Source organism: Rhinoderma darwinii, chromosome 2 (genome assembly GCF_050947455.1).
Source record: "Rhinoderma darwinii isolate aRhiDar2 chromosome 2, aRhiDar2.hap1, whole genome shotgun sequence".
In the NCBI taxonomy this organism is placed as follows: Eukaryota; Metazoa; Chordata; class Amphibia; order Anura; family Rhinodermatidae; genus Rhinoderma; species Rhinoderma darwinii.
Window position 1 is genome coordinate 37,597,218 of NC_134688.1, and position 17,197 is coordinate 37,614,414.

At 40.5% G+C, this 17,197-nt stretch overlaps 1 long non-coding RNA gene across 1 annotated transcript; it reads left to right on the forward strand.

The window, feature by feature from the left end:
* The first annotated feature begins 5,913 nt into the window (after window positions 1-5,913).
* LOC142740476 (uncharacterized) lies at window positions 5,914-13,031 on the forward strand. The gene is made up of 9 exons (XR_012880711.1): window positions 5,914-6,007; window positions 7,328-7,387; window positions 7,822-7,881; window positions 8,714-8,841; window positions 9,870-9,927; window positions 10,700-10,764; window positions 11,357-11,488; window positions 12,314-12,380; window positions 12,580-13,031. It is a non-coding gene; the product is annotated as an uncharacterized LOC142740476 (long non-coding RNA).
* Window positions 13,032-17,197: the final 4,166 nt, after the last annotated feature.

The window sequence follows — 17,197 nt, forward strand, 5'->3', positions numbered from 1 at the left end:
CCTGTGCATGAAACAATGTTTCAAAATATATCATACCTCCTTGGATTTTTTATTTATTTATTCTTCATTCACCTTTTCTGTCTCCCATATTGGCCATGACCAATTATTCATTTTTTTTACTGACCAGCCCCATTTAAAATTTGATCATTCAAAATTTGTAAAAAAACACCAAAAACAAAACTAAAAATTCTCACTATACCAAGGACCCGAGGGAGTGTCTGTCTCATCCAGGTTGCAAATTTTTTTTTTGCTGAGGCCTTTGATTTATTTTTTAGGCTGGATTTTATGGAATGGTGGGTAGGTTGGTAGTGGTACCTGCCATTCCCTCTCCCTCCATTGCAGGTTTTCCAGGTTGTCCTCCTTATTTACTAAAGTTAAAGTATTTCTTATTATACCCCTAGATGAATACCTAGAGGGTTGTCACTTCACAATTTAAAAATTCTCACTATACCCCTAGATGAATACCTAGAGGGTTGTCACTTTACAAATTAAAAATTCTCACTCTACCCCTAGATGAATACCTTGAAAGGTGTTACATTACAATCTAAATCTTCTCACTATACCGCTAGATGAATTCTTTGAGGGGTTTAGTTTCATAAATGGGGTCACTTCTCTGGGTTTCTAATGTTTTGACACCCCAGAGCCTCTGTTTTCATGACACAGGGCAGTAAATGCCATCGTAGTAGGCCTCAGATGTTGCATGGTGCTCTTTACCTTCTGAGCCCCGCCACATACTCAAACAGCAGTTTATCTCCACAAATGGGGTATTGCCGTATTCAGGAGAAATAGCATAACAACCTGTGGGTGCTTTTTCTCCTTTAACCCCTTGTGAAAATTATGAGTTTGGGGCTAAAGCAGCATTTAATTTGAAAAAAATCTAAATTTTATTATTTTACTGCCTTTGTATGAAACACCTGTGGGGTCAAACTGCTCACTATACCACTTGAAAAATTCCTTGAGGGGTGTAGTTTCCCCAATGGAGTCACTTTTGGGGAGTTTCCACTGCACTGGTACCTTTAAAAATGTGACATGGAGCAGAGAAATCAATCCACCACTCCAAAATCTAAATGGCGTGCCTTCCTTTCTGAGTCCTGCCGCTTGCCCAAACATCTTATTGGAATATAATGTAATTTTTCATTTTCACTGCCCAATTCTAATGAAATCTATGAAACACCTGTGGGGTCAAAATGCTCACTACACCCCTAGATGAATTCCTCAAGGGGTGTAGTTTCCTAAATGGAGTCACTTTTGGGGGGTTTCCACTGTACTGGTAACCTTAGGAGCTTTACAAATGCGACATGGTGCAGAGAAATGAATCCAGCAAAATCTGCGCTCCAAAAGCTAAATGGCGTGACTTCCCTTCCGAGTCCTGCCACTTGCCCAAACAGCAGTTTATGACCACATGTTTGGTATTTCCGTACTCTGGAGAAGTTGCTTTACAAATGTTGGGGTGCTTCTTCTGATTATTTGTTTAAAAAAATAAAAATTTTGAGGTAAAGCTACATCTTATTGGAAAATAATGCGATTTTTCATTTTCACTGCCCAATTCTAATGAAATCTATGGAACACCTGTGGGGTCAAAATGCTCACTACACCCCCTAGATGAATTCCTCAAGGGGTGTAGTTTCATAAATGGAGTCACTTTTTGGGGGGTTTCCACTGTACTGATACCTTAGGAGCTTTACAAATGCGACATGATGCAGAGAAATTAATCCAGCAAAATCAGCGCTCCAAAAGCTAAATGGCGTGCCTTCCCTTCCGAGTCCTGCTGCTTGCCCAGACAGCAGTTTATGACCACATGTTTGGTATTTCCATACTCTGGAGAAGTTGCTTTACAAATGTTGGGGTGCTTTTCCTCATTTATTTGTTGAAAAAATTTAACATTTTGAGGTAAATCTACATCTTATTGGAAAATAATTGAATTTATTCATCTTCACTGCCAAATTTTAATGAAATCTCTGAAACACCTGTGGGGTCAAAATGCTCACTACACCCCTTTGTGAATTCCTCAAGCGGTGTAGTTTCCAAAATGGGGTCTTTTTTGGGGTGTTTCCGTTATTTTTGCACCACAAGACCTCTTCTAACCTGACATGGTGCCTGAAATATAATTTAAGAAAAGGAAGGCCCAAAAATCCTCTAGGTACTCCTTTGCTTCTGGGGCTTTTGTTTCAGTCCAGTAGCGCACAAGGGCCACATGTGGGATATTTCTAAAAACTTCAGAATCACGGCAATAAATATTCAGTTGTGTTTCTCTGGTAAAAAACCTTCAGTATTACAGGAAAAATTTATCAAAATGGAATTTCTGCAAAAAAAATTAAATTTGCAAATTTCCCTTCCACTTTGCTTTAATTTCTGTGAAACGCATAAAGGGTTAAGAAACTTTCTAAATGTTGTTTTGAATACTTTAATGGGTGCAGTTTTTAAAATGGGGTGATTTTTGGGAGTTCCTAATATATAGGGCCCTCAAAGCCACTTCAGAACTGAACTGGTCCCTAAAAAAATTGACTTTTGACATTTTCTTGAAAATTTGAGAAATTGCTGCTAAACTTATAAGCCTGGTAACGTCCTAGAAAAATAAAAGGATGTTCAAAAAACAATGCCAATCTAAAGTAGACATATGGGAAATGTTAGCTAGTAACTATTTTGTGTGGTATAACTATCTGTCTTACAAGCAGATACATTTAAATTTAGAAAATGCTAATTTTTTCACACAAAAATATTAAATATATCGACCAAATTTTTTCTCTAACTTAAAGTACAATATGTCACGAGAAAACAATCTCAGAATCGCTTGGATAGGTAAAAGCATTCCCAAGTTATTACCACATATAGTAACACACGTCAGATTTAAAAAATGAGGCTGTGTCATATGGTCCAAAAGTGGCTGCGTCCTTAAGGGGTTAAGGAAAGGTATGGACACCACTTGCGTTCGGGAACGCCAGACATTCTGGGCCACCAGGTGCTATCCTATCTTTAACCTACGTGTATATATATATATATTCAACACCAGAACTAAGCTTGATACATAAATACAGCACCAGAACTAAGCTCAGTACATAAATACAGCATCAGAACCAAGCTCAGTACATCTATACAGCACAAGAACCAAGCTCAGTACATATATTCAGCACCAGAACAAAGCTCAGTATAGATATACAGCACCACAACCAAGGTAATACATAAATACAACACCAGAGCTAAGCTCAATTCATTTATACAGCAGTAGAACTAAGCTTAGTACATAAATATAGCATCAGAATGGAATTCCATACATATATATAGCACTAGAACCAAGCTCATACATATATACAGCACCAGAATCGAGCTAATACATATATACTCTACCTGAACCAAGCTCAGTACATAAACACAGCACCAGTACAAAGCTAAGTACATATATACAACACCAAAAGCAAGCTCAATACGTATATACAGCACCAGAACAAAGCTCAGTGCATAAATCCAGAACCAAGCTCAGTACATAAATATAGTCCCAGGACCAAGCTCAGCACATAAATATAGCCCCAGAACCACTCTCAGTACATATATATATATATATATATATATACACACATACATATATATATATATATTACACTAGAACCAAGCTCAGTACATTAATACAACACTAGAACAAAGCTCAGTACAGAAATACATCTAAAGATCCAAGCTCAACACCTATATACAGTACCAGAACAAAGCTCAGAATATAAATACAGCACAAGAATCAAGCTTAGTACATATATATATATATATATATATACAGTACTAGAGCCAAATTAATACATAAATACACAATCAGAACCAAGCTCCTATATTTATACAGCACCAGAACAAAACATAGTACATAAATACAGTACCAGAACCAAGCTCAGTACATATATACAGCACTAGAACAAAGCTCAGTGCATAAATTGAAATTTGGGGGGGGGGGGCATACTTCCCCAAAGAAATTTAGAATCAAGCAAGTAGCCATGACTTGGCAAAGTCTGCAGGTAACGTACATGTTAGGTCAGGTTCACACCGCAGATGTTTAGGCTGAAAAACACGAGGCTGATATCAAGACTAAACAGACTTTGAATCCAGGCGGTTTTTAGAACTGATATTCCAAGGATTTTTGAAGCTTGTTTTGAAGTGTTTTTAAAAAAAGGGACATGTCACTTTTTTATAAACCATTTTTTTACGTGGTGTTTTTAATTCAGCAGTGAAGAAACACACCTCATATGAACTACACAGTGTATTTTCCTTATGAAAACAAAGGGAAGCAGTTTGCAGGCGTATTTCAAGTTAATTCCGGAGCGTAACACGAGCATTTTAGCTCTGAAATACGCCTGAAGATAAGATTTTGATCATGCCCTTAATGTGTAATCTGGAAATACTCCTTTAAGACCCATTTACATTTATATTATTGTTACAAATGTTATAAATGCACAAAAAGATCAATGTTAAAACATTAGTAAATAGATTTTGTATCCATAAAAATAGAGGATATCTGTGGTGGCATCTTCATATAAAAATACCTTATGTGCCCGCACAATCACCATGACGTAACTGTAAGTCATGATGGCATAATGTAAGACAATCCGTGACGTACAGTTATGCCATGTAGGCTTAAGGGGTTAATGTTATTACTGAACGGTGTATAATCATCAAGGGCATAAGAATAGGGGTTGCAAAGGTAAAAGCCTCACCGGGGGATGGAATATGAGGGGCCAAAAGACGATACTAATATTATAAATGGCACTTAGTCTATCTAAATAGTTGCCTATTGGTCAGTGTCTGTAGCGTCCAAAATAAAAAGAATACGTAATTTCTAAACAAGGTTGTAATAATAGAGACGACCCCTCTAAATCCAGAAGTGACAGTTTTACACAGGGATCCAATTTATATAAGTGACACTATTGATGTAATTGTTCTGCAATATGTCAGCTTCTATGTACAGATGTAGAGATCTTTAACTTGACTTAATGTGTTAAATACACAGTGGCAAGAAACTTACATTTCACTTTTTCACTGGTTTTCAATGGCTTAAGTGGTAAGTTACAGCGCTGCAGCAAGTTATCAGAGTCAGGATAAAAGCCCTTTTACACTGGCCGATTATCGGACGGACAAACGTTCATAGTACGCTCGTCCCCTATAATTGCCCTGTGTAAACAGGGCAGCGATCAGCAGATGAACGAGTAAACGCTCTATCATATGCTGATCGTATAGTTTAAAAAAAGTTAAATATTATCGTTGTCGGCAGCACATCTCTCTGTGTAAACAGGGAGACGCACTGCCGACATGATAATAATGTATGGGGACGAGCGATAGGAGTAACGACTGCTCGTCCACATACATAGCTCTGTGTGACAGGAGCAAATGAGCACCGATCAACGATGTCTTGTTGGTCGGCGCGCGCTGCACCGGCCGAATATCGGCAGGTGTAAAAGGCCGTTAAGGATTGCTACATCTGTACATGACTTCACACAAACAAACAAGAAGTTTATCTGCTCACCAGGCCGTGCATGTGTCCAATAAACTCTCGGTGTGCGAATAATAGTCTGGTAACTTTGTAGAGCATTAAAAATTAGATAATCCAGAAGTGAAACGAAATTAAATCAAATATATCCTTTATTAGTATATCAGTTTATATCCATCTAGTAACAGCTTACATGTTTCATACATTACATGTTCTTAGTCGTAGCCACTATAGCAACACACGTATCTTTCTTCCAGGTCTATAAAACAGCAGTCCCATGTAACATGCCTATATTCAGTGTATACACAGACAGTCTATCCAGCCAGTAGGAGATAATCGATGATGTAACAGATACTGCAGCCACTTATGATGTCACTGATGATGTCATAGACAGTACTAGTCGTTAGGTTCTATGTACAGCTGGATTACACTCACTTTGCACTTGATATTTGATCAGTGTATCCTACAGCTCACGACTTTTTTGGCTTTTTCTACCATTTCTGGCAATAACATCTGGACCAGGACTGTGATGACTGTGATTGACAGGTAAGATGCAGCATTTTCTCATTTATCAGCTATAATGTCAGTGTTATTAATTATACATGTTACTGGATACATGAAATATATATGCTCTAGAAATTCTCATATAAGGCCGGATTCACACTGGACATTACTGCAGCAATTTCTAACCACACAAACATCTCACCACATATAAAATTGTAGAAGGAATTTTTTATGATGATTGTCGGGAGTTGGGTTATTTTTTTTTAGACAAACCGTTCAAGATCCAGTAACATGTTTCTATTAACGGAAGTAACAACTGAACATGTGGATTTTACATTCAGATTTCAATTTTTCATATTTCCCCATTAAAGTTACAACTTACTATTTCCTGAAAATTGCAGCTATCAGTAATGTGTGAATGGAAATGTGAATTCTTAAGTATTTTCTAAAACAGACATGTCAGGAGAGACGTCAGATCCTCTATAATTTTATATGTATGTTCTGTCCTTTGTATAAAATGGTCTTATTTACCTTTTATATGGGTTTTCCATGACCTTAATATTGATGGCCTATACTTAGAATAGTCCATCAATATCCGATGGGGATCTTACTCCTGGCACCCCCATGATCAGAGTAACGGGGCCACACCCCCCTGGTGGTCAGCCCCATGTTCTCTTCATTGTTTACCAGGCAAAACTCCATGCATTTGGTAGTGGCTGTTCTTAGTATTGCAGCTTAGAGAGCTGCAGTACCAGGCACAGCCTCTACAAAATGTACAGCACTGTGCCTGGTAAGCAATAAAGGGGCCCCTTCATTCAGCTTTTTGTTCGGGATGTTGGGAGTTGGACCCTCAATGATCTGTTATCCATAGCCTTTTCTAAGGGTTGATCATCAGTATTAAAGTCCCGGAAAACCCCTTCAATGTTCATGTTCCATATTTGCCAGATTACAGACTATGCTCACTATAGGAGAATATGAGGGAGGTCACAACCACCACCTCCTTCACCAAATAACTCTGCCATGGGGCATACCGCTGAGGTATTTTCTATAGGCAATAATATAAGAGGATTAATATAAAGTGCTATAGTAAGAAGAATGATATTATTGTATGTTATTGCACATTTCAGGCTACAGTGAATATAAACTCTGTATGTATGTGCCAGTAGATGTATCCTCAAGGCCAGGAAGCTGTAGCATAAGCCTCCATAGGGAAGTTTACATTTGCTTTCTCATAGAAGATGTTGCTGTTAGACTTTCACTGAGATGGATCCAATAGATGCTAATAATATACTTATAGACAGATGTAAACTGAATTTGTGGGTATTGACTTTTATATGATATTCTCCCATATTGTCTCAACAGGTCATGGCACAAGACCCAGAGCCACAACTTCCTGGGAAGTGCCTTGAATACAGCGAACAGGTCAGATTTATTTTTTCATCCATATTACTTATTATGTGTTTAATTAAACAAACATCTTACTAATAGAATATCTGATTCTGTAAACCGGATAAACCAGCCTGGTTATATTATATCTATCTATCTATCTATCTATCTTATATACTCTTTGGCATCTATTAAGGGTCCAGGTCCTCTAAAGCTTATCCAAAAGATAAAATATTTGAGTATAAAACTGAACCTGCATTTTAAGCTTTATTCATGAACTCATTGAGTGAATATGCGATGGTGAAAGTAGCGACTCCCCATAACTCCCCAACAACAGTTTCCGCAGGTGATTCCGCTCCTTCATGTGATTTAGGCAGAATGGTAACTTCGAAAAAACTTGGAGGCAGTGATAGTTATCAGAGTCTAAAGGGGAAACCAAGTATCTCACCTTTGTATTTTATTCTCAACAGATCCCTCGATTTGCCCCAGAAGTGCTGGTGCCGGCCCAGTGTCCTGAATACAGCACTCAGGTATTGATCTATCTTTCCTTTAATTTGCCTTTCATGAATATTACTCATACACATCCCAAATTATCTGGTCAGAAAACAGATAGCACTCCTTCATGTCATATAAGCAGATAGATACCTGGCACTTGGAGGCAGTCATAGTTATCATGAATACTCTTAGTCTTTTGACACCAAGGTGTTCACCAAACAGTCACATAATCCTACTCATGGATACAGAGCTATACATAGAACATAGGGGTCCCCAAACCAAAAATCAAACTGGGCCCTCAATTATGGTGCCCAAATTTAGCTTCTGAGGACAAAAGGGCGTGATGTTTGTTTACCTCTCCATTTCCTTCCCATGACCTTTGGGCCAGTTCCCCACCGCCTTGGTTCCTAACAATGTAGTTTCTCTGGAGAGTGGAGTCCTGCGTAGGTTGTCACAAGCTAGCCGCAAAAAGGATAGGACGAACACGGGCCCATATAAGCCGGTGTATCTCTATGCATGTGCGCCCGTGCTTGACTATTTTCATTAAAAGATAATACAAGGAATTTTCACGCTGATAAGTTGTCACCTACATTAGTATCTGTGACCTGAAAAACTCCTTAAGCCGTGTTCACCCGTTACGATTAATTAGCATTTTTTGTGAAAATGAAAGCAAAAACCGTGAATTGACCATGTTTCACTTTGCGTTTTGGCACAAATTATCCCAGTTTTTCTATGCATTTTTAACATACAACAATTATAGGCCATGTCCCTAAAAATTCTGAAACTATCAGCACTGATTGTATAGTATCAGACCATGGCCAATGAAAAAAGTAAATAGCAGTTGTCAATTTCTTCTTACATTTCCAGGAGTAATAAAAGAGGAACCACACAGTGAGGAGCTCTATCATGGTCTCAGGTCCAGGTGTAGGAGGGCTGCTCAAAGAATATAAAGAGCGCCCAACTAATGCCCAGCATATAAAGTAGGAGAGTCCAAGGTAAGTGCCGAATATTTCTTGTATCTCTGCAAATACGTTATATCACATATTTACTGGCTGGATGGTTAATAACAATAATAGATATTTTCTCTGGTACTGAAATCCAGGAACCCAGTTTAATTTATCTCACATTGTCCCTCAGAAAACAAGGTTGTTCTGCCTAATATTCCCCGCTTCAATACTGGGGGTGTTAGATGGAAGAATAGAAAAAAAGTGCCCCTCACAAAATATAGTGACTTCTTATTACTGACAAGCTAGAAGTCTGTAATATATTAGGAAAAGAGACCAAGAACCTGGAAATCCGATGAGGTCAACTATGGATCCAGACTAAGCTGCCACCTAAACTTATTTGTTGTCAGCAAACTTGGTGCATGCCCAGTATATTCATTATATATATCCACATTATATGTATTTTGAGACACCACAAAAGAAAAAGAGAATCAGAAACTCCACATTTCTCTATAGTTTCCCTTTAATTTCTGGTTTATATAGAGATATAACTTTAAGCTCCTGGGCCTTGATGCCAAATCTATATCAGGTCCAGCCAAGTATCATATACCATATATAATCTACACTCTCACAGACAGAAGAGACTGGTTTTATGGAAAATAGGCTCCTGGGCAACAAGCAAAGTAGACTCGCACCCACTAGGTCATCTTTTTATATTGTTTTTTTTTTATTTATCTGGTGGTCTAAGGCTGTGAAAGGGTTCAGTGTAAATTCACTGGTGGTTTAAGATAGTAAAGGGATTGTTTTTACATTACCTGATGGTCAAGGGCAGTCAAGGGGGTCAAAAGTGTAATCAAGGTTCCTCTAGGAGATGGGGGCACTGCAGATTTGCCCAGATTGCGACCCCCTTATACATGTTCATGGACACCAGGGCCTGTGTGTGACTGGTTGCAACCTCCTAACCCCTATAGTTATGTTCCCTGGGTTTACACTAACATTACAAAATGTGTTCAATGTCTGACTCGTCCTGTGATAGAAAATGAAATATGTGAAAGTAAATATATTATTATTCGTTTTAGATATCTGAATATGTGGCACCGGTGACAGCCGACATGCTAGAAGATCTACTGTATATATGTAAGTATTTTAGCAAATAGCAACCTATAGAAATTCTATAATCTAATGTCATCCAGAATGTTCCTATAGAGACACATGACAAGACTGTGGGAACAAATTCCCTAATGCTACAGACCTGTCAACCAGGGCCGGTCTTAGGGGTGTGCGACCTGTGCGGTTACACTGGGTGCATTACCTGTCACTACTGAATGGGGCACTGCTGGCATTGATGTCTTGAGCACCCAGGGCCTGCACACCTAATCCCTCAGTTGGTGCAAAAACCTAAGGAAACGGCACTGTTCAGGATGCAGATACATTCCCTTGATAATGGATTACATTACAGTGTGGCAGACAATATCTGTCTGGCGGTGTTATTTGGGCACTGTATGATTGCATTATTTGAGTACTATATTGTACTCCTTAAAGCTGAATTCACACTCTGCAAATTTGCTGCGCGGCAAAATTCACAAGTGTTACAGATATATTTTACTGCAACTCTGTATTATTATAGAAATGCTCCATAAAGAAGATATTATGATACTAGAAGTATATAAGGGACTTGTTATTTAGGTAATTTCCTAATACACCGTTGGCTTATGGGGGAGCATACAGTGCACACAGAGTGTCTACATTACCAGTACTGCAGTCTGTGCGCCACCATACAGGTCCGTCCACATGAAATTGCTGTGTACATGAGCCCTAATGTACATTTCCTTCATTGTTGGGTGATCTATACTGAGCACACGTCAGTCTGTCTGAAGATTTGAAACTACACAATTATCCTTTTTTCCAGAACACCTTAAGATCGGCTGCCTGCTGCCAGGGGAACTCTCCGAAGCAATATCTCATCTATACAAGGTGCGTCTATCATTAGTTACTATATGCAATATTCATCAATACCCTTCACAGTTATAATGACACTTTTTTGTGCCCTGGGTAGGAATGCCTCTTTTGTATGCCTCCACAATAAGGAAGCCCCCTTTTGTAAGCCTCCACTAAGTATTTTTATGCCCCCATTAATAGCGCCCCCTTTGCGCCACAAAAATAAAAAATGATACTCACCTAATAGACAAAGAACCTGGTCAGACATTCTGCTTCCTTTGAAATCAGTGGCCTTGCGCAGACGTTGTAATTTAGTGACGTCATCGCGCTGGGCCGCTGACGTCATCAGCAAACTCCCAGTGCCTCGGAGGCTACAGGCCGGAACTAGGCCATGGCCTACGAAATCATACGGTAGGGCAGGATCACAATGGCTCCATGTGCCGTCATGGTTGGTCCAATTTCAGGGGCATATGGGGCCCCATCGCTGTGGGCCAGCCCAAAGCCCTGGGCCCTGGGCAGTCACTCCATTCACACCTTTGGTAATCCGCCACTGGTTGGGGTCAGGTCTCTGCTCTAGATAAAAATGTTTCCATCGTTTGTACTAATACATTGTCTTCCTTATTCCTAGCATTAATTCCTCATAAGAGTCGATGACAACCACACGTCTCAGGAGGGCAGGTCAAAGAATAAGCAGAGCCCTCCACCTCACATCACATAACATTCTACATTCAGCCTAACGTATTCAGTAGGAGAGTCCAAGGTCAGTGTATTTTATTTCCTGCATCTCTACACGATCACACAGGGCGCATTACTGGTCAATACTGAAGGGTGCACCACCACCATAGATACACAGAGCACCCACAGCTTGTACTCCCGATCCAGCACTTTGTACTCAAATCTACAAAAACACAAAAAGATGCAATCCCTAGTTGTTATAATTGTTATTTGGGCACTATATGATTAAATTATTTGGGTACAACATGGTACATCATAAGTGGGAGGGGGCCCATAGAAGATACTGCACAGGACATCAATAAACCTAAGGTCGGCCCTGGATGTAACATAATAACTGCAGCAGTAACATGCCGTCCACACTGACATGACCGCTGTGGTCTAGTAACCAAAGACAACAGAACCACCAGCGCAGGAGCCACAGTAATATAGAAGATTAGTAGTGACTATTCGTTATTGTTAGCCATATATATACTGAGGTTTGTAGAACTGTCAGAAAAACCCTTTTATGAATATTTTCTCAGGTATCTAAATCTAGAAACCTAATACCCCATGTTCTACTCTCTCGACTCCAGTCCAAAAGACTCCACAATAGACAAATTAGATGTATTCCATTAAGGATAAGTTTATATAGGAGAATAACTATAAGCTCCTGGTCCCGGATATAAAATCTATATCATGGTCCTCTAACTATCATGTGCCATTATACTGCTGGTGTTATTTATGTGGCAGAGAGGCTATTGGACTCGTCGTGTGATAGAAAATGAAATGTGTGAAAGTAAATATATTATTATTCATTATAGATATGGGGTTATTTTATGTATATGCATTAAACCCATTTTGTATTTTACAGACATTTATAACATCTGAATATGTGGCACCAGTGACAGCCGACATGCTAGAAGATCTACTATATAGATGTAAGTATTATAGCAAATAACCTATAGAAATTCTATAATCTAATGTCATCCAGAATGTTCCTATAGAGACACATGACAAGCAAGACTGTGGGGACAAATACCCCAATGTTGTCAATAGGCTGAACATATATTTGTTGATATGATGAACTATACTAGGCACACATCATAATATATTTACAATTTAAACTTTTTGGTCCAGAAATACTTAAGATCGGCTGCATGCTGCCAGGGGGACTCTCTGAAGCAATATTTCATCTATATGCGGTATGTCCATCATTACTTACTATATACAGTACCCGCTAGTAGCTCTCTGCACTGAAAAAGTCATGAACGGGCAAAATGCCCATAAGAAACCACAAGGAGGGCCTTGTGGCCCCCACGAAGAGAGGGGTAGTAGTGGGGAGTCTTAGATAGTTGGCAGGGATAGCAATAGTGTAGGTAATGTTTTTTTCTTTTTGTCTAAATGGAGCTGTCCACATGTCTGGGGGTGCCAAGTAGTCTACGGGGAAAGGTATTGGCCTGAAGATAGACACAAAGGCCATTGGTTGAGGGGATTAGGGGTGGAGTAGCGTAGCGAGATTTAAGGCAGGTGCTCCTTGCCAAGAACATTTGCAACTCATCAAGACCTGGTACAAGCATTCGCAAGCGCTTGGGGAGAAGTAGCGTGAGGAGTCAGGATGCCGGCGGCTGCTGCAACTACTTGCAGCGGACACATTAGTGCCTTTGATCTTACAGCGCCATTGGTGAAAGTTCGGTAGCCCTAATTTAGGCCTACTCTTTTAAATCAAAACTGGAGGCGGCCGTACCACTGCAATGCCATAGACAAGGAGTTGAGTAAGTTACATTATCCAGTCATTATCTGCAGACATGGGTGACAATGGATGCTGGCAGAATGTTTTTATATTTATAAGACTCAAGCAGAAAGCAGTGGAAGGGGTCAGGATATCGCCACATATAGAGCAGCCACAAGTCATGCAGCACATGATGAGATACATCTATGATTAGTTACTATATACAGTACCCGCCGGTCAATCTCTACACTTAACATCATTCCAGATGTGTCCTCTAGTTTTCTGATTTGAAAATGTATTGAGCTGACAGCAGCTAAAGATAGGAGGGCAACCTACCTGCAACATACCTGGAACATATTGCCCCAAACAGGGGCGTACATAGACACCAGAGGGCCCCTGTAAAAGAACAGTATATGAGCCTTAGCTCTCCAACCATATATCATCTCCCATATCATAGAGTATCCCCTTATGTCTCTCCATCCTCCAGTAATTGTGAGCTATGAAATTCATTGTCTCAATGCATTACATGCAATCTGACAGTAGGATGCTACTAGCTACTTTAAGGGTGATAGTGGACCCCCTTACCTGCTGGACCCCGATGCAGCTGCCTGGGTCTCACATATGGTATGTCCACCCATAATTTATGTGAGAAAGTCATATGGGAAAAGCCCTCTGATAAGTTAAAAGATGGTTGCCCATTAGGCCTATGCATTTAATAGCCACTGATTTCATGTTGTGTAACCGCTGAGGGGTTATATTATATAATACTGTATATTGTAATGCCGTGGTGAAGGAAAGGTACAGGGTTCAGGAGCCTTCTCTACTACTTAGTGTAACAGCGCTGGGCACGTGTGCCAAGTATTCCACACTTAGCCCCAAACTTTGCTAGCAGTCAGGGGAGACACTGCTCACCTAACGGTTGTCATTACTACAAGTAATAAAAGCGGGCGGCAGAAAGCGGACCTATCCATGCTGCCCATCACCCTGGGGTCCACAACGTTTAGCTGCAGGATTGTAGGGGTAGGGGTGGCAGGACTTCTAGTATAGTTACTCTGTATCTATTTGTGAATATGTGTATGAACCCTCTCAGAAACCCCATAATAGTTTACTGTTGTGATGTAATAAGAATATAGTTCATTATTCTCAGTCGAATCACATTATTATGAGCAGCAGCAAATCCAGAGTAACCGCCGTGTGCAGTATGGACAGCAGTTAGACGGTCTGGGAGTGACTCAATGAGGGGCTTGTAGGTTGCCTCAGGTATCTGGAGCCATGCTGACTACAGTGCATCCCACATTTGCTGGAGGGCGCGTGGGGGAGGATCCATAGAGCGAACAAGATGATCGAGACGGTCCCACAGATGCTCAATTGGGTTCAAGTCTGGCGAATTAGGGGGCTAGAGAAGTACTTGGACGTCTTAATCGTGCTCTTCCAAACACTGTCGGACATTTCTAGCCGTGTAACATGTCGCATTGTCTTGCTGTGAGATTACATCTGCCCCAGGGAAGACAAACAGCATTTATGAGTGGACGTGATCTGCAACGATGGATTCATACCCAAATCGGATCAGAGTGCCTTTCACATGGATGAGTGGGCTCAGAGAATGCCATGAAAAAAATCCCCAGAAATTTCCAGCAATGTTTGCAGCAATGTTTACGGAGTATTTGTTCTCTGATGTTTCTCGCCTGACACGCCAACGTCCATACGTTCGATTGAGCAGAAAACCTGACTCATCGGAGAAGGCAACCCTTTGCCAATCATCGGTGGTCCAATTCCGATACTGCCGTGCAAATTGAAGCCTTTTTTTCAGAGTGACCATCCATCTGCTTCAGAGCCCCATACGCAGTGGGGTTCTCTGAACTGTTGTTTTATACACATGTCTGGTGGCCCCCTATACTGTGTGTGGGGCACTAAAAAGGGATTATACTCTGTGTGGCGCACTATATAGGGCATTGTACAATGGGGTGGCATTATACTTTTTTATGGGCCATTTTTTTATGATGGGGTGGGTTTCGCACGGGGCACCATCTATCCTAAGACCGGCCCTGATACCAGGGTCCTCCAACTATCATGTGCCATTATACTGCTACTGTTATTTATGTGGCAGAGGGGCTATTGGAAAGTAAATATATTATAATTCATTAGAGATATGTGGTTATTTTATGTGTATGTATTTTACAAACATTTGAAACATCTGAATATGTGGCACCAGTGACAGCCGACATGCTAGAAGATCCACTGTATATATGTAAGTATTATAGCAAATAACCTGTAGAAAATCTATAATCTGATGTCATCCAGAATGTGCCTATAGAGACACATGACAACCAAGGCTGTGGGAACCAAAGTCGTCAATAGGCTCAACATATATTTGCTGAACCATACTAACCACACTTCATAATATCTCTGTCTACCAGCTTACTCGAGCTCTATGTTCTGCCAACGACCTTAGATTAAAATCCTCCATAATCCGAACCTCCCACTCTTCTCTCCAAGATTTTTCTCGCACTGCACCAGTCCTCTGGAATGCGCTAACGCAGACTTTCAGATTAATTCCCAATATCCACAGTTTTAAACGTGCCCTGAAAACAAATCTTTTTGGACAAGCCTATAACATTCCCTAATCGGACTCCTTTCCTTGGCCCCATTAGTCCTCAGAAAAAGATTCCTTCACACTCCTTGCACCATACTGCATTTCATGTTCGTTATACACGGATACTGGCTGGTGACCGGCTAATGTAGACTTATGTGCACTACCCCATGTGTATAAAAGATGGCTGGGCCATTGTACTGAACAAACACTTTTACACTTTGTGTCTCCCTTATTTCCTCATAGATTGTAAGCTCTTGCGAGCAGGGTCCTCAATCCTCCTGTCTGAATTGTAAACTAGCTTTGTCACTATGTAATGTCTGATATTGTCTGTTTATGTTGCCTCTAAATTGTAAAGTGCTGCGTAATATGTTGGCGCTATATAAATAAAGATTATTATTATTATTATTATTATTAAGGTGGGCCATGTGGCCCCCAGGAAGGGGTAGTGGTGGGGAAGTATGAAGAGTTTGGTAGGAATAGGCATAGTGTAGGCTAGGTTTTTTTTTTTGTTCAAATTGGAGGTTTGTACCTGAAGACTAGGTGTAAAATAATTGTGTGAGGGGATTAGGGCAGTAGAGGTAATTGGTTGAGGGGATTAGGGGTGGAGTAGTGTAGGGGGATTTTAGTCAGGGTTGCCCTTCCTAAAAAGTTTGCGACACATCAAGACCTTGAGGAGGTGGGAACTAGGGTGCTGGCGGCTACTGTAGTTCCTTGCACATCAAGTTCAAAGCACCACAGGCTGGAAGTTCAGTAGGCTTAATTTAGGCCTGCTATTTCAATGTGAAACTGGAGGTGGCCATAGGACTACGATTCAATAAACAAGTAGTTGAGTGAGTTGTGTTACCCAGTCACGGTCTTCAGGCATGGGTGACAATGAATACTGGCAGATGGTTTTTATATTTCAAGGAATCTGCAAAAAGCAGCAGAACGGACCAGGATATCGCCACGTATGGAGCCCCCACAAGTCATGCAACACAAGGGCTGTTTGGCTGGAAATGTCCTGGCATCGTAGAAACAAGGCAGGTATCCTCAAGGCAGGTATCCTCAAGGCAGGTATAAGCCTAGCAAAAATTTGAGGGAACATGGCAGGATGATGGGCAAAGTGCGAGGGCCCTTGCACAGGGTTCCTGAGAGGGTGAGGGCAGCATGATCCCAGGAGGGCCTCATAGTCTGAACATCGGGGTTGCCAAAATGTTTATAACACAGGGTACTGTCATAATGTTTGTAATTACAGGAGCAGTTTTTTGGAACGTGAAAAGCAGCAGAGAAAGCAATTCACTACAGGACCACTGGAAGGACAAGTGACAATATGACTAGTAGTGAAGCAATGGAAGAAGAAGGCATGGCAATAGCAGGTGGGCGAGTCTGATTCTGATCTGTCAGATGATTATGAGTGGTCTAATGTTGAGGATAGTAGGGCTGATGGGCAAGAT